This window comes from Diceros bicornis, chromosome 1, assembly GCF_020826845.1.
Source record: "Diceros bicornis minor isolate mBicDic1 chromosome 1, mDicBic1.mat.cur, whole genome shotgun sequence".
Lineage (NCBI taxonomy): Eukaryota > Metazoa > Chordata > Mammalia > Perissodactyla > Rhinocerotidae > Diceros > Diceros bicornis.
Window position 1 is genome coordinate 10,146,864 of NC_080740.1, and position 15,466 is coordinate 10,162,329.

The window sequence follows — 15,466 nt, forward strand, 5'->3', positions numbered from 1 at the left end:
ACTTGGGAGTTTGAATCTGAAGTGAATCATGTAAATGGGCAAGGATGGTTAAAAGATGTTCCCAGGGGCCAGTGGTTCCAGCGTGGTGTCTGGCAGTATCTTTGCCTGTGGCAGGGTCAGCGGAAGTATCCTAACCCAACTTGGATGTGACCTCCTTGTGGTTCCTGATGTCTGATTGCCCTTGGTTTCTGCCTGGTTTTTTAGCCTTGTTCTTCAGTCTTCCTGTTGATTCTATGTGCTATTTGATATTCTGCCAATAAATTCCTTTCCTGCTAAAATTAGCCAGTCAGTTTCTATTGCTTGTGACCAAGAACCTCATCTTTATACTGCTTTGCTCAAAGTGCTTTGTGCTTACTGAGTAAATAGTTGTGGAATGACCAAGTGGCTGTCATTTTTCACACCTTGCCCAAGTATGTTTTCTGTGGGACCATATCCCTTTTTTTCTTTAATATAAGACAAAAGAACATTTCTTTTTATGAAATATCAATGAACATTTTCTGGAATGTATGTGTTCTATAAGACAAGTGATACCAATGAAAAATGTGCAGTGCAGCAGGAGGGTAGGAGGCCTCTGGCTCAATCACGTGGTGGTCGGGGAAGCAAACACAGGATTGAAATCCCTAAACCCATCCTAAACCAAATCCCTCCTCCTAAGGGAAGGTCAGCGCGTATTTCAGCCTGGGATTTGTTCACTGAGCTTTATCTGCAGTGAAACCCGAGGTGGCAAGGCTCCCAAAGGCTTTCCTTGGCCCTGCAAGCTTATGCTCAAGCCTCAGGTTGCAAGGGTGTGCTGAGAAGGTTAAAGGGATCTGTTGGCTTCAGGATTTGAGGCTTGAACATTTTTGTACTCTAGGAATACGGAAGTATTGTGATAAGTTTTCGTTGCTTCATGTTCTTTCTTCTTCCTTTTTATTTCCTGCCCTCTCCCATAGCACTATAATCTATTTTTAAAGGTTTTGATGATTTTTTTGTTTTAAATTTTATATATTATCATTCTATTACATTTATTTATGAAAAGTTTTATCTCTGATAACTTGACATTGTTAGTTTACATTTTATCTTCTCAGTACTATTTTTGATATTGAATTAAAATTATTAATATATTGATAGTATTTTTAAAATTTGGTGATTTAAGAAAAGTTTTTCAAAGTGGATCTAAAATGGCTGAATATTTCTCTCTGAAATTTACTGATTGTAATTGAAAATACCGGTACTGGGTAAAGCTTGCCAAGTGTCAAAGGAATAATGCTCTTACATGTAATTTACATATAAGTCACATGTTATCTCCCTATAATTTATTTGTAGCTCTTTTCACTGCTCTTATCATTTGGTACTCAGAATAGCAATCTATAATACTGTTTCTAAAAGCATCTAAGAAATTTCCCGTCTTGCATGTATATAACATTTAAATTTAACTTTCATGTGGTTCTTGGGTATTATGTTTTAGAATAACATTATACAGTTCTGTGGTTGTTTTGCTATTAAAGCATTCTTAACTGATTTCCATATCAATTGATTCTATGCCTTGTAATATAAATAACCGCTAAAGATATAGTAAACTAGTGTTTGCTCTTTAGTAGAAAGCTCTAGCAGTGACTTTTTCAAAGACGTGCGAAGGCTTATCAACATTATCAATATCAATGCCTGCCAGATTGTGTACATATCGTTTTTCTTGGGAAAGCTTTGGTGGATTTAGCCTTTAACATTCCTCCAACAACTAGATCTGCACAACCTCATAAAATGTTCAGGCCGAAAAGTTTTTTCTGCTTATTTGTCTGGAGTCTTGCTGACTAAAGATTCCAAACTCCATTGAGGCAGGGGCAGTGCTGTCTTGTTCATTGTATTTCCAGGGCCCAGCACAGTGCCTGGGGTATACTAGATTCTTAATAAGTTTTTGAAAAGAATGGGTGATTGTCAATAGGCTTAACAGTTTCCATTTTCCACAGAGAGAGCCAGGACGATGTAGACCTACTGTGATGGTTAATTTTGTGTCAACTTGACTGGGCTAAGAGATGCCCAGATAGCTGATAAAACATTATTTCTGGGTGTGTCTGTGAGGGTGTTTCTGGAAGAGATTAGCATTTGAATCCATAGGCTGAATAAAGATCACCCTCACCAATGTGAGTGGGCATCATCCAATCCCTTGAGGGCCCAAATAGAACAAAAAGGTAGAGGAAGGGCAAATTTGTTCTCTCTGCTTGAGCTGGGACATTCGTCTTCTCCTTGGCCATCAGCCCCTCTCAGTTCTTGGGCCTTTGGATTTCGACTGGGACTTACGTCACTGGCTCCCCTGGTTCCCGGCTTTGGATTTGGCCCTGAACTACTTGACTTGGACTTCCTGAGCCTCCAGCTTGCAGACAGTAGATCCTGGGACTTCTCATCTTCCATAATCGTGTGAGCCAATCCCTCACAATGAATCTCTTTCTACATATCTATATCCTGTTGGTTCTGTTTCTCTGGAGAACTCTGACTAATACATCCACCTATTTGAAACACAGGTCTCCTTGAGGTCCCCACTTTACTTTAGCCTGGCTCCTTTCCTCAGAGCCTAGAAATACTGCTAGCATTCTCCTACCTCCAAGGTGCCAATTCCAGATGTTTGACTTCACCATCAAGCAAAATTTCTCTTGAGTTTGTTCTATACCATCCCATCTGTACCATTTCCAACCTTCCTCATCACCATCTTTTTCTTAATCCTCCACATTCATCTAGATTTTTGGTACCAGGATCACTGTCTTTCTCTCCAATCCAACTCATGCAGAAATTTCAAGGCCTTCATGAATGACCTGTCAACTACTGTAGTATCACGGGTCTGTGGTCTATTCAATGCTTATGGCTTTACTTCCACTCTACTTCAGCAACCCACCTTGCATTGACATCTTTGGCCTTGTCCTCACCTGGAACTAACTGAAACACCTGGAATCTCACACATCAATCTCTTGCTCTCCAAACATAGCCTCCTCTTCTGCCAGTCCTCTCCTATTTTTACAAGTTTACTCTTTTTCTGACACCATGATAATGTCAATCCCTTGATTTCTCTCCTTTTCCCAACTCTGTCGGTCCCCTCTTAGTATTGCTTCCTTACCTTCTAGCCCAGACCCCATGGACCTCACTTCTATCACTCTCCTACCAGCAACCTTAGTATACCTACCCTTTCAATTCTCTTCAATTGCAAGCCTGCAATTCTGGACTCATCCACTTATCTATATTCTATACTTCTTCACCCAAGCAGGATGAGTGGTACTGAAAAAAACAATCACACAAAATGTAAGAATTAGTACCTGCACAAATATAGGAATCCAGTCTTAGCTGTACCCTCGAATCCTATATACTCTTTCTCAGCTTCTCTTTTTCTTTTTCCAGTAGTTTTGTTGAGATCATAATGGTTTATAACGTTGTGTAATTTTGAGTGTACATTATTATTTTTCAATTTCTGAATAGACTTCATTGTGCTCACCACCAGTAGTCTAATTTTTGTTTGTCACTGTACACATGTGCCCCTTTACTCCATTCGCCCACTCCCCAACCCCTTTCCCCTGGTAACCACTAATCTGTTCTCTTTATCCATGTATTTGTTATCTTCCACATACAAGTGAAATCATGCAGTATTTGTCTTTGTCTGGCTTATTTCGCTTAACATCATACTCTCGACTTCCATCCATGTTGTTGCAAATGAGACAATTTTTTTCTTTTTTATGGCTGAGTGGTATTCCATTGTATATATATACCACATCTTCTTTATCCAATCATCCATAGAAGGTCACTTGAGTTGCTTCCACATCTTGGCTATTGTGAATAATGCTTCCTGAACTTAGGGGTGCCTAAATCTCTTTGGATCATTGATTTCAAGTTCTTTGGATAAAAACCCAGTAGTGGCATAGTTGGATCATACAGTATTTCTATTTTTACTTTTTTGAGAAATCTCCATAATGTTTTCCATAGTGGCTGCACCAGTTTGCATTCCCACCAATAGTGCATGAGGGTTTCCTTTTCTCCACATCCTTTCCAACACTTGTTATTTCTTGTCTTGGTAATCACAGCCATTCTGACCCGTGTAATGTGATATCTCATTGTAGTTTTGATTTGCATTTCCCTAATAGTTAGTGATGCTAAACATTGTTTCATGTGTCTGTTGGCCATCTGTATCTCTTCTTTCAAAAAATGTTTGTTCATATCCTCTGCCCATTTTTTGATGGGGTTGTTTGTTTTTTTGGTGTTGAGTTGTATGAGTTCTTTATATATTTTGGAGATCAACTCCTTGTTGGATAAATGATTTGCAAATATTTTCTTCCAGTTGGTGGGTTGTCTTTTCATTTTGTTCATGGTTTCTTTAGCTTTGCAGAAGCTTTTTAGTCTGATATTGTCCCATTTGATAACTTTTTCTTTTGTTTCCCTTGCCCAAGTAGACATGGTATTTGAAAAGATGCTGCTAAGACCAATGTCAAATAGTGTACTGCCTATATTTTCTGCTAGCAGTTTTATGGTTCCAGGTTTTACATTCAAGTCTTAAACCATTTGGAGTTAATTTTTGTGTATGGTGCAAGATAATGGTCTACTTTCACTCTTTTGCATGTGGCTGTCCAGTTTTCCCAACACCACTTATTGAAGAGACTTTCTTTTCTCCATTGTATGTTCTTGGCTCTTTTGTCAAAGATTAACTGTCCATAGACGTGTGGTTTTATTTCTGGGCTTTCAATTCTGTTCCATTCGTCTGTATGTCTGTTTTTGTGCCAGCACCATGCTGATTTTATTACTATAGCTTTGTAGTATATTTTGAAGTCAGGAATTGTGATGCCTCCAGCTTTGTTCTTTTTTCTCAGGATTGCTTTGGCTGTTCGGGGTCTTTTGTTGTTCCATATAAATTTTTGGATTCTTTGTTCTGTTTCTGTGAAGAATGTCATTGAGATTCTGATTGGGATTGCATTGAATCTGTAGATTGCTTTAGGTAGTATGAACATTTCAATTATGTTTATTCTTCCCACCCATGAGCATGGACTATCTTTCCATTTCTTTATATCTTCTTCAATTTCTTTCAATAATGTCTCATAGTTTTCAGTGTATAGGTCTTTCACCTCTTTGGTTAAATTTATTCCTAGATATTTGATTCTTTTTGTTACAATTGTAAATGGGATTATATTCTTGATTTCTCTTTCTGCTAGTTTGTTGTTAGTGTATAGAAATGCAACTTGAGTTTTGTAAATTGATTTTGTATCCTGCAACTTTGCTGTAGTTGTTGATTATTTCTAATAGTTTCCTGATGGATTCTTTAGGGTTTTCTATATATAGAATCATGTCATCTGCAAACAGTGAGAGTTTCAATTCTTCCTTTCCAATTTGGATTCCTTTTATTTCTTTTTCTCACCTAATTGCTCTGGCCAAAACCTCCAGTACTATGTTGAATAGGAGTGGTGAGAGTGGGCACCCTTGTCTTGTTCCTGTTCTCAGAGGGATGGCTTTCAGTTTTTCACCATTAAGTATGATGTTAGCTATGGGTTTGTCATATATGGCCTTTATTATGTTGAGGTACTTGCCTTCTATACCCATTTCATTGAGAGTTTTTATAATAAATGGATGTTGGATCTTGTCAAATGCTTTCACTGCATCTATTGACATGATCATGTGATTCTTATTCCTCATTTTATTAATGCAGTATATCACATTGATTGATTTGTGGACACTGAACTATCCCTGCGTCCCTGGAATAAATCCCACTTGATCATGGTGTATGATCCTTTTAATGTATTGCTGTATTCATTTTGCCAATATTTTGTTGAGGATTTTTGCATCTATGTTCATCAGCAATATTGGCCTGTAATTTTCCTTCTTTTTGTTGTCCTTGTCTAGTTTTGGTATCAGGGTAATGTTGGCCTCATAGAATGAGTTAGGAAGCGTTCTGTCTTCCTCAATTTTTTGGAATAGTTTGAGAAGGATAGGTATTAAATCTTCTTTGAATGTTTCGTAGAATTCTCCAGAGAAGCCATCTGGTCTCAGCTTCTCTTATTTTCTTTTAAGACTATTACAAAATTTTGCTTGTTTTTTTAAGCCCCTCTCCTCACTTGCAGAAAATGGCTCTGCTAACTTCTCATTTCACAGAGAAAGTAGAAGCTATCAAAAATGAACTTTCCTCAACTCCTCCTCCACAACACCTCTTCCCTTCCCAATACAAGGCATCTGTTTCTACTCCTGTCAGTCTATCTTTCTCCTTTGCCCTCCTTCCAGTTAATGCAAATTAGTGCTTGGGACTCAATTACCTCCTTTCTCCTTAGGGGCTGTCTTGCCTCAATTATCTCCTCTTTCCTTTTAGTTCTTGTGCTTGGCCTGTAGACTGGATCAAGTCACATCCACTTGAAAAGTGAAATGCCGGCCAAAGTACCCTCCCTTGGCTCTGACTCTCTGCTACCTGCCACCCTATCGTCTCTTTCTCTTCATAGACTAGCTTGAGAGAAAAGCTCCACTTCCTTGCTGCTTCTCTTTTTTGTTGTTTTTATTTATTTTTTTTAAAGACCCGTCCACTTTGTAATCCATCAGAAGCTGACTTATACCACCACCATGACATCAAAACTGCTTTTGCTAAGTCATCAGTGTCTTCTTAATTTCCAAATCCAGTGGTCACTTTCCAGTATTTATCTTTCTTGATTTCTACACTTTATTTTCAATACTGTTAACCACTCACTGGAAACTCTCTTCTTGGTTTTTTTATTATACTAGTCTGTCCTGTCCCCACTCCTAATTCTCTTAGAATCCTTGTGGGCTCTTATACTTACTTTTAAAATATTGATCTTCTCTAAGATTCCATCCTCATATCTCTTCTTTTCTGACTCTATATATTCTCCTTTGAATAGTGTCTTCTGTGACCATAGCTGCAACTATCACCTGTATATCAATGACACCCAAATGCAGGGAAGTGACTTTTTCCCAGGGGGTTGTTAGGATCTAAAGTCAGTGTGAAAGGCAAAAATAGAGTAGAGTTAAAATTGCCTTTGAAAAATCTCCTCTAAAAAACTGTATACATGATTCTGAATATATATACTATCAATCAAGAAATCCTACACAGCCAGTTTTCCCCTGCTATTGGAACAGAAGGTTGTTTCTTGAGTTAAACACCAGATGAAGTTGTTGGCTTGCATTTAGGGGCCATGTTATAAGAAAAATATGTTTTTGTTTTTTTGCCAAGCACATATAGTAAAGTTAATATAAGTTAAGTAAGTGTAGGAGATACTCCACTGTATATATTTTCAGCCTGACCTCTTCCATGAGCTCTGAACTTATACACCAAACTGCCTACTGGATATCGCCTTTTGGATATGCCAAACCAGATTGTTTTAGTTACGTTTCTGAAAGCTGAAGAAATGAGATAATTCACATTCTACTTAGCAAAGGGATTCATTGAAAGGATATAGTGATGTGACAAGGGTACAGCTCACATGTGGAGTCTTTTCATATTGTCTGGGTTGATGCTCTTCTTCCAGGCAGATGTTCTCTAGTACTACACAGCTGCCCACACCTCAATGTGGCATCTTCAGATTGGTGGAATCTCCAGGCCAAGCATCACACAAGCCGGTAACCTCCAGCTGAACAGCTTTATTGAGACTAGTGGAATTCATAAGCATCTAGGAACACAGTGCAATTCTTTACTCGTCCTTTCAAGTGCTGTACTTCACTCGTTGGCTGTTACATTACCCTACAGACATCCTCACGAGGCCATCACGACCTATCAGCCAAGTGAAATCTCAGTGTTTCCCCATTGACCAGACTGAACATCTGACTATTACAGGTAGGGTGTGTGTTGTGAGTATTATGAGCCGATATCAGAGACAAGTCTATATGGCAATAAACTTCACCTCCTTTTTATCACACACACCAAATAGCAACATAATTAAAAGCATTATAATACAAAGTAGTTGAACATTACATCCAAAATGTAGCAGCACTACTCCACTGTGGCCTGTTTCACTCACATTTAGCATTCTAAAAGCATGTAATTACAATGGAACTGGACAGCTTTCGTGGTGTCCTCTTCCTGTCATTGTTCATGTTCCATATATGACTTTTAACATGACTTGAGTATATATAGAATAAGGATGCCTCTTTACATCCTTCTACTATCTGTGCCTACATATTTATACCATCAGTCCCTTAATGTGAGGAAGATTGAACCAAGCAGGGACATTCTCCATGGCCAACTCTGGGTTGCAAAGGGTAGGAAATGGCACATTTGAAATACCCCATTATGATCCTTTGCTGGCCATTACATTTTGGCTTTTCTCCCTTGGAAGTTGATCTCTTTATCTCCATTGTTATTCTCTTTACAGAACAACAGGATATAATTTATATCCAGATAACATTCCTTTCTTTGTGTCAAATACTAAAGTTAAGATGATAAATAATTTGCTCCCATCTAAAATCACAGACGTCAAATTTAATTTTTTTAAATTGAAGATAGCATTCTTTATTTTTATTATAAAAAGTAACACATTGATAACACATTATTTTTTCTTTTCTTTTTTTTTTTTTAATGAGGAAGGTCAGCCCTGAGCTAACATCCATGCCAATCCTCCTCTTTTTGCCGAGGAAGACTGGCCCTGGGCTAACATCTGTGTCCATCTGCCTCTACTTTATATGGGACACCGCCACAGCCTGGCCTGACAAGCAGCGCATGGGTGCGCGCCCGGGATCCGAACCTGGGCTGCCAGCAGTGGAGTGCGCGCACTTAGCAGCTATGCCACAGGGCTGGCCCCACATTATTTTTTCTTAAATCTGAAATATCAAAAAAGTATGAGAAGAAAAGTCATCCATAATCCCCTTACCTAGGGATAGCCATTATTAATTTTTGGTTATAACCTTTTACTATTTTTCTATAGGACCATAAATGAGGTCATACTTCAACACGCTGTTTTGTACCTACCTGGTCATCTTTCCATGTTAGAAAACACAGATTACATGATTATATTAATGATTGTATTATTCCACTGCCTCTATGTATCAATCTCATAAATTTGAAAGTTTATATCTTTTTGTTCTCCACAGCCCTGCAAAACTGAGATTATTACTAATTCCATTTTATACAAATATATATGCCGGCCCCGTGGCGTAGAGGTTAAGTGCGCATGCTCCGCTGCTGGCGGCCTGGGGTTCGGATCTCAGCATGCACAGATGCACCGCTTGTCAGGCCATGCTGTGGCGGCATCCCATATAAAGTGGAGGAAGATAGGCACAGATGTTAGCCCTGGGCCAGTTTTCCTCAGCAAAAAAAAAAGAGGATTGGCATGGATGTTAGGTCAGGGCTGATCTTCCTCACAAAAAAAGAAATATAGATCCTGACGTTCAGAGAGGGGAAGTGACTGCCCAAAATTTACATACCAAGTAAGTGGCAGAAATAAAGCTTGCTCTATGACTTCTGGACTCCAAACTGGTACCCTTTCCACAGTGTGCCTTCTGTCTCACTAATGAGATAATGCAGATGAAGGGGCCAGGCAAGCACCTTATTGTTATTTATTTTAAGAGGCAGCCTAAAGGGAGTCATTACCTCAGTAGCAACTTCTGATTTGGTCTGAATCTAGGGCAGGTTCCTGAATTAAAACTGCACAAAGGCTTCTGGGGCAGCAGACTGAACTTGTCTTAATGCAAAACTTCATTATAACACACCAAATATCAATAAGCAATTGAATCCTACAATCAGAATTAATTCCTGATCAGTAAACATAGGCATACAACATTAAAGAAAACAGGCCATTATTGAGCAAGGACATTCAAGTCCTTGCAAGCATAAAGGCAGACTCTTGGGTGTCCACGCTGATCTTGTCTCATGACCCTCCTGGCATTTTCTTCACTGGACGGTGAGTGGACAGCCTAGCAGGGGAGGACATCTTGCTGCACAGTTCTAAGGAATCTAACCTGCGGCCTAGAAGGCACAGAGGGTTTGAACCAAAAATTTTGAAGAGTTTATGAGATTCTGTAGTTACTTCTTCTCTATCTCTCCCATTACTTTACAAATCAACGGATTCTGGGTAGATGGTGCCGTAAATATACTTTTGGACTCTTTTTTTCCATATAGTCCAAAGGTGTTACACATTCTTTTATCACAGATAGCTTGCTATTGATTTACTTTCTCATTTACTTTTTCTTGGGGCTCACACCATCTTGGTCAAGATGTTGCTTTGCCTGGATAACTGTCCTCTTATGCCTCCAAAGACCCTGGACTGCCTTTCCCTTCAGAGGTCCTAGACAATTGTGTGAGACTTGAGACTGAAAGTCCACAGTGAGAATTTATTCCTATGGGGTTCTTGGGTACAATTTGCCAGGCCTCTATTAAAATATAATTTTCAGAAAAAGATAAAATCATGACTTTAATACAGATACAAAAATGAAAACACGTTAAAGAATTCAGTTTTCTCATATGATATGAGGGAACCAGGCAAAATGGGACAGAACTGATTTTTCCATGGGTAGAATGGGGGAGTCAACTAAAATCACTACCAGACAGGACAGAAGTTACATATCTATCAATTACCTTCAACTTATAAAGAACAGCAAAATAGCCGAAAGACAATGAACAAGGTTAGAATCTGATAACCCAGAAGGATATGCTATAGACATGCATAGTTTTTTCTATTCCCCCAAAATAAAAGAACATAGAGTTCTCCCAACCAATTCCAGTGGAAAAAACCAAGCATCCTGGGTAATATCAGATCACTGCCAGAGTGATCCTTTTAGAACAATGAATTCCCCTGACAAATTTAAAACACAAATTTTAGTTCTCAAATGTCCTTAAGTGCTCAAAAGATAAAAATGTCCAACCAAGAATATAAGGAAACAGAGTAAATATCAAAATTCACTAAAATATTCCAACCTTTATTCAGACAATTAAAATTGGATTATTTACTGAATTGTGCTATACTCTTCAGAATACAAACTAGACCCTCAAGAATAAGATCCTCAAAATACAAGCATGGCTATACAATGCCATTGCTATAGATTGTGAGCTACAGCACCTCACTGCTGTGATTATACGTTCGTATCTTTGGCTTTCATCAAGAGTTGTACAGTTAATTTTCAGTAATCTTCAGAAAATTTCTTAAAAATTTTCTTAGGAAACACAGATAACTATAGAATTGTAGAATGTCATTAAAAAATGACAACCGTCCATTGCTATTTCCATACAAATATTTGAATTATTGAGTGTAATTCCACAGTCCCCAATTTTACCTACTGTAGATATATATGCCTACTACTAAAAATCAAATGAAATATGTGGTAACCTCCAAAAATGTTTAATTCCATAATATGTTAACTTCAGCAACAAAAATTTCTCTAAATTAGAATCATCAAATAAGACAAGCTCTAAGCTAAGGAATGTGATCAATACAGAATTCTAGTCATAGAACACAATTTGTATTTCCATATTGATCACAAAATGCATGTCTAGCCCTAGGTATTTACCCAAGAGAAATAAAAATATATGGCCACAAAAATACTTGTACTTGATTATTCATAGTAGCTTTATTTACAATAGCCCAAAGCTGAAAACACCTAATTGTCCTTCCCAGATGAATGGATAAATAAACTGTGGTATATCCATGCAATGGAATACTAATCAGCAATAAAAAGGAACTAATTACTGATAAATGTAAGAACATCAATGAATCTCAAAAACATTATGCTGAGTAAAAGAAGTTGGACACATATGTACTGTATGATACCATTTTCTAGAACTGGCCAAACTAATCTAGAGGGACTAATCTAGAATAAATGAGTGGTTGCTAGGGGTCTGAGGGTGAGAGGACTGATTAACTGCAGAGGGGTATTAGATCACTCTTGGGGATGAGGGAAATGTTCTATATTTTGATTGTGGTAATGGTTACATGGGTGTATCCGTTTGTCAAAATGTATTGAACTGTGGACTTAAAATTGGAGCATTTTACTGCATGTAAATTATACTCAAAAGGTTGATTATAAAAATAAAACAAAAACAAAATACATGTACATACTGCAGGTGTACTAAAGGTAACAGTAAGAAGTAGTAAGTATCATGGACAGCTTGAATAACGTTTTTGTGATCGTTATCAATTCTCTGATATTCTTTGATATGGACTTTTTTTTTTTAGTATCACTTTTTTTAAATTAATAGATTTTATTTCTTTAAAAATTATGTTTACAGAAAATTGAGCAGAGAATTCTCACATACTCCACTCACAGTTTCTCCTTTTATTAACATCTTGAATTAGTGTGGTACATATAATTGATGAATCAATATTGATAGATTGTTGTTAACTAATGTCTGTAGTTTAGAGTTCATTCTTTGTGTTGTACAGTTTTATGGGTTTTGACAAATGTGTAATGTCATATATCCACCATTACAGTCTCATACATGATAATTTTTCTGCCCTATGCTCCACATATTCATCCCTCTCCTCTTTGCCTCCTTCCCCCCCAAACTCTGGCAACCACTGATCTTTTTACTATCTCTCTAGTTTTGCCAACTGTAGTTTTTTTCTCTCACTCTTTTAGGTAAGTGCTATGTACACACAGCTTCAAGATAAGTTTTTTATCTCTGCCATCCAAGCAGATCACCTCCCCTAACTCTTCTGTGTATATAGTTTATCTTTTCCTGAGGACCTTCTGGAAGGTGGTGGAAAAGATCTGTGTACTACAAGCTTCAGCAGAGAGAGCTATTGTTCCCCAGTATGCATTCTCTCCTTCTTCCTTTTAATAATACAATAATCCCACTCTGCCCAGGTTTGATTGAGCCCTTGGCTACGTAGCTAGAGACTGCATTTCCTACCTTCCTTTTATCTTCTTGCGGCCTATGTGATCTGAGCAGAAAGAATATGTACAAGTGATACAAACTGACAAGATTGAGAAAATAAGACATTTATCATGTAACTGTAAAGTTGTGTCCCATTACTGGACCAAACTATCTAAAGGATATTGTGAATTAATATTATAAAATAAATCCTGTAATTATCTTATGAAAGACACAATTATACTGCATTGTAATTTTTGGTAATAAAAGTGTTCATTGGTTAAAGGAAAATACTAAATGTAATACAGTTTGGATTCTTTTTTTTCTTCTTCTTCACTTTACGGTATCTCAACAAACAAAAAGCCAGAAGACTCAACTTCTATGAGGCCCCATGGGAAAGACAGACATTTAAAGTGGGATGGACAAACAGAAGCCTGTGAGGGTGAGAAAAAGAATCGTTAGGGACCTGGAAGGGAAAGAGAATCAGGGGACTGTGGGTTTACAGAAGCGAAGGGAAGCAAGACTTTTCAGAAGTGACCAACATGTCCAAAGGAAACAGAGAAATCCAATAAAATAAAGAATGAAAGGGATATAATGATGAGTAGAGCATTAGTCTCAGTTTTCATATATATAAAATGGGTATCTCATGTAGTTATCATGAGATTAGCTAAACTATGTATAAAGCTTCTGGCTTAAGGTAGGTGCTCAATAAGTTTTAGCTTTCTCCTTATGCTATTCATTGTTTTATTTAACAAACCTTATTTCTAGTAAGGAATCTTGCTAGAGGCTGGGTAGGCAATGACGACAGCCTCCACCCTAAAGCAGGCTATGGTGTTGTAGGGTAAAGATACAACCAGGCCAGTACCATTCCTTGCCATGAGAGAAATGGTGAGAGGAAGTGCATGGAAGTTACCTGATTTACATTTTTTAGTTTCTTTGGTTTTGGCAGGTGAATTATGAAACTTAAAAACATCTCAAATACAAAAAAATTGTTTTGTTAACATGGTATTGTTGATGCATGAAGTGTTTCTAAATTATTGAACACAATGTAAAGCAATGCATTCTTATTTTTGTATGCGAAAGCTTTATGTTTTTAAGGTAACTGTTTAAAGTTGAAGGACACTCATCCACTAAAGTTCTCACTCAGAACTCACTGCCCTATACTTTTAAAAAAATCAAGTGGATAATTTTAAAGTAACCAGGCATCCTGTTTTTTTTTTTTTTGAGGAAGATTGGCCCTGAGCTAACATCTGTTGCCAATCCTCCTCTTTTTCTTTTTTCTCCCCCAAGCCCCAGTACACAGCTGCATATCCTAGTTGTAGGTCCTTGTAGTTCTTCTGTGTGGGGCACTGCCTCAGCGTGGCTTGATGAGCAGTGAGTATGTCTGCGCCCAGGAATGGAACCTTCAAACCCCAGGCCCCCCGAAGCAGAGCAAGGGAACTTAACCACTAGGCCACCAGGCCCGCTCCATCAAGTGAATAATTTTAATTGGCAGTTATCCAATTAATTTATATCCATAGTTGCTCAAACATGTTAGGAAATTCATCTTTACTAGCAGTATCTTTTTTTTAATTGAGTTTTAAACTATTTTACATACAGTAAAATCTATCCCCTTTACGAGTTTTGGCAAAAAAACCAGTGGTAGAATCACTAACACAATTGAGATATAGAACACTTCCATTACCCCGCCAAATTCCCTCAAGCCCCTTTTTAGTCAACCCCTTCCCCTGATCAGCCCTGATCAGTGTCATGTCCCTTTTTAAGAAACGTTTTGTTTTGAAATAATTATAGACTAACAGGAAATTGCAAAAACAGTGGAAGGAGTCCTGCGTGCCCAGCACCTCGCTTTCTCCAGTGGTGACGCCTCACCCAATGTCGTACAAGATCAAAACCATGCCCTGTGCGTTTGACGGCAGGTTTCCTTTCCCTTCTCTACCTGTGTTTACTCTTTTCTTTTCACGCAAATATAATGCTGCGTGTTAAAAGGCGCAGATGCTCGTTTTCCCTCAGATGTATGCTGCTGCATTTTCACTGTTTCGGTTCCATCACCCCTGTGACTCCTACATCTTTCTAGAGTCTTTTCTTCATCCCACCGGTTCCCCCAGTTTAATTCTGCTGCTAGATTTGTTTTTTCCTGAGACATGTGCCACAGACGGTACTACTGTCAGTTCTCGAAATCGTAACTTCTACCTCGGCCCCTAAGTTTTAAAGAGGGTAGTCGTGCTTGTGCTTAATTGCGGTGTTTACAGCAGTTTTGCAGTGTGCCTATGTCAGGGGCATGGTTCTCCCCCCTCTTAGAGATGCTAGCGGCGCTGCACAGTTCAGCCCAGTCCTTGCTCTACCCTTTCTCCTTTGGTCACCCTTTTATTTTCCAGATATTTGGCTACTTGTTGGAGGAAAGTGTGCAGAGGCCCCGTGATAACCGCTGGCACCGCCTCCCCAGCTTTGCGCGGGCTCCCCGCACCCCCCCAGCGGCCCGCCTAGGCGCTGCGCACCGCCGCCGTCCGGTTCCGGGGACAGCCGAGGTGAGGGGCGGGGCCTGGCGGCTGCCGTCGCAGACTGCAGGGAGGTCACGCCCCGGCTCTGCGCACGCGGCCCAGGCGTCCGCTGCCCGCGGGAGCCCCGCCCCCTGGTGCGCGGGAGGTGCCGTGCGCATGCTCTGACTCGGTCTGTCTCGGCGGCGGCTCAGGCGGGTCCTGGCCGGCTCTCCTGGTCGTCGTCGCT

At 38.9% G+C, this 15,466-nt stretch overlaps 1 protein-coding gene across 1 annotated transcript in view; it reads left to right on the forward strand.

Annotated features, from left to right (window-relative positions):
* Positions 1 to 2,252: 2,252 nt before the first annotated feature.
* ATG10 (autophagy related 10) overlaps positions 2,253 to 15,466 on the forward strand; it is a 219,164-nt gene continuing 205,950 nt past the window's right edge. The window contains exon 1 of the mRNA XM_058524837.1: positions 2,253 to 2,394. The gene's annotated coding sequence lies outside the window, so the exon portion shown is untranslated. The remainder of the gene's footprint in view (positions 2,395 to 15,466) is intronic.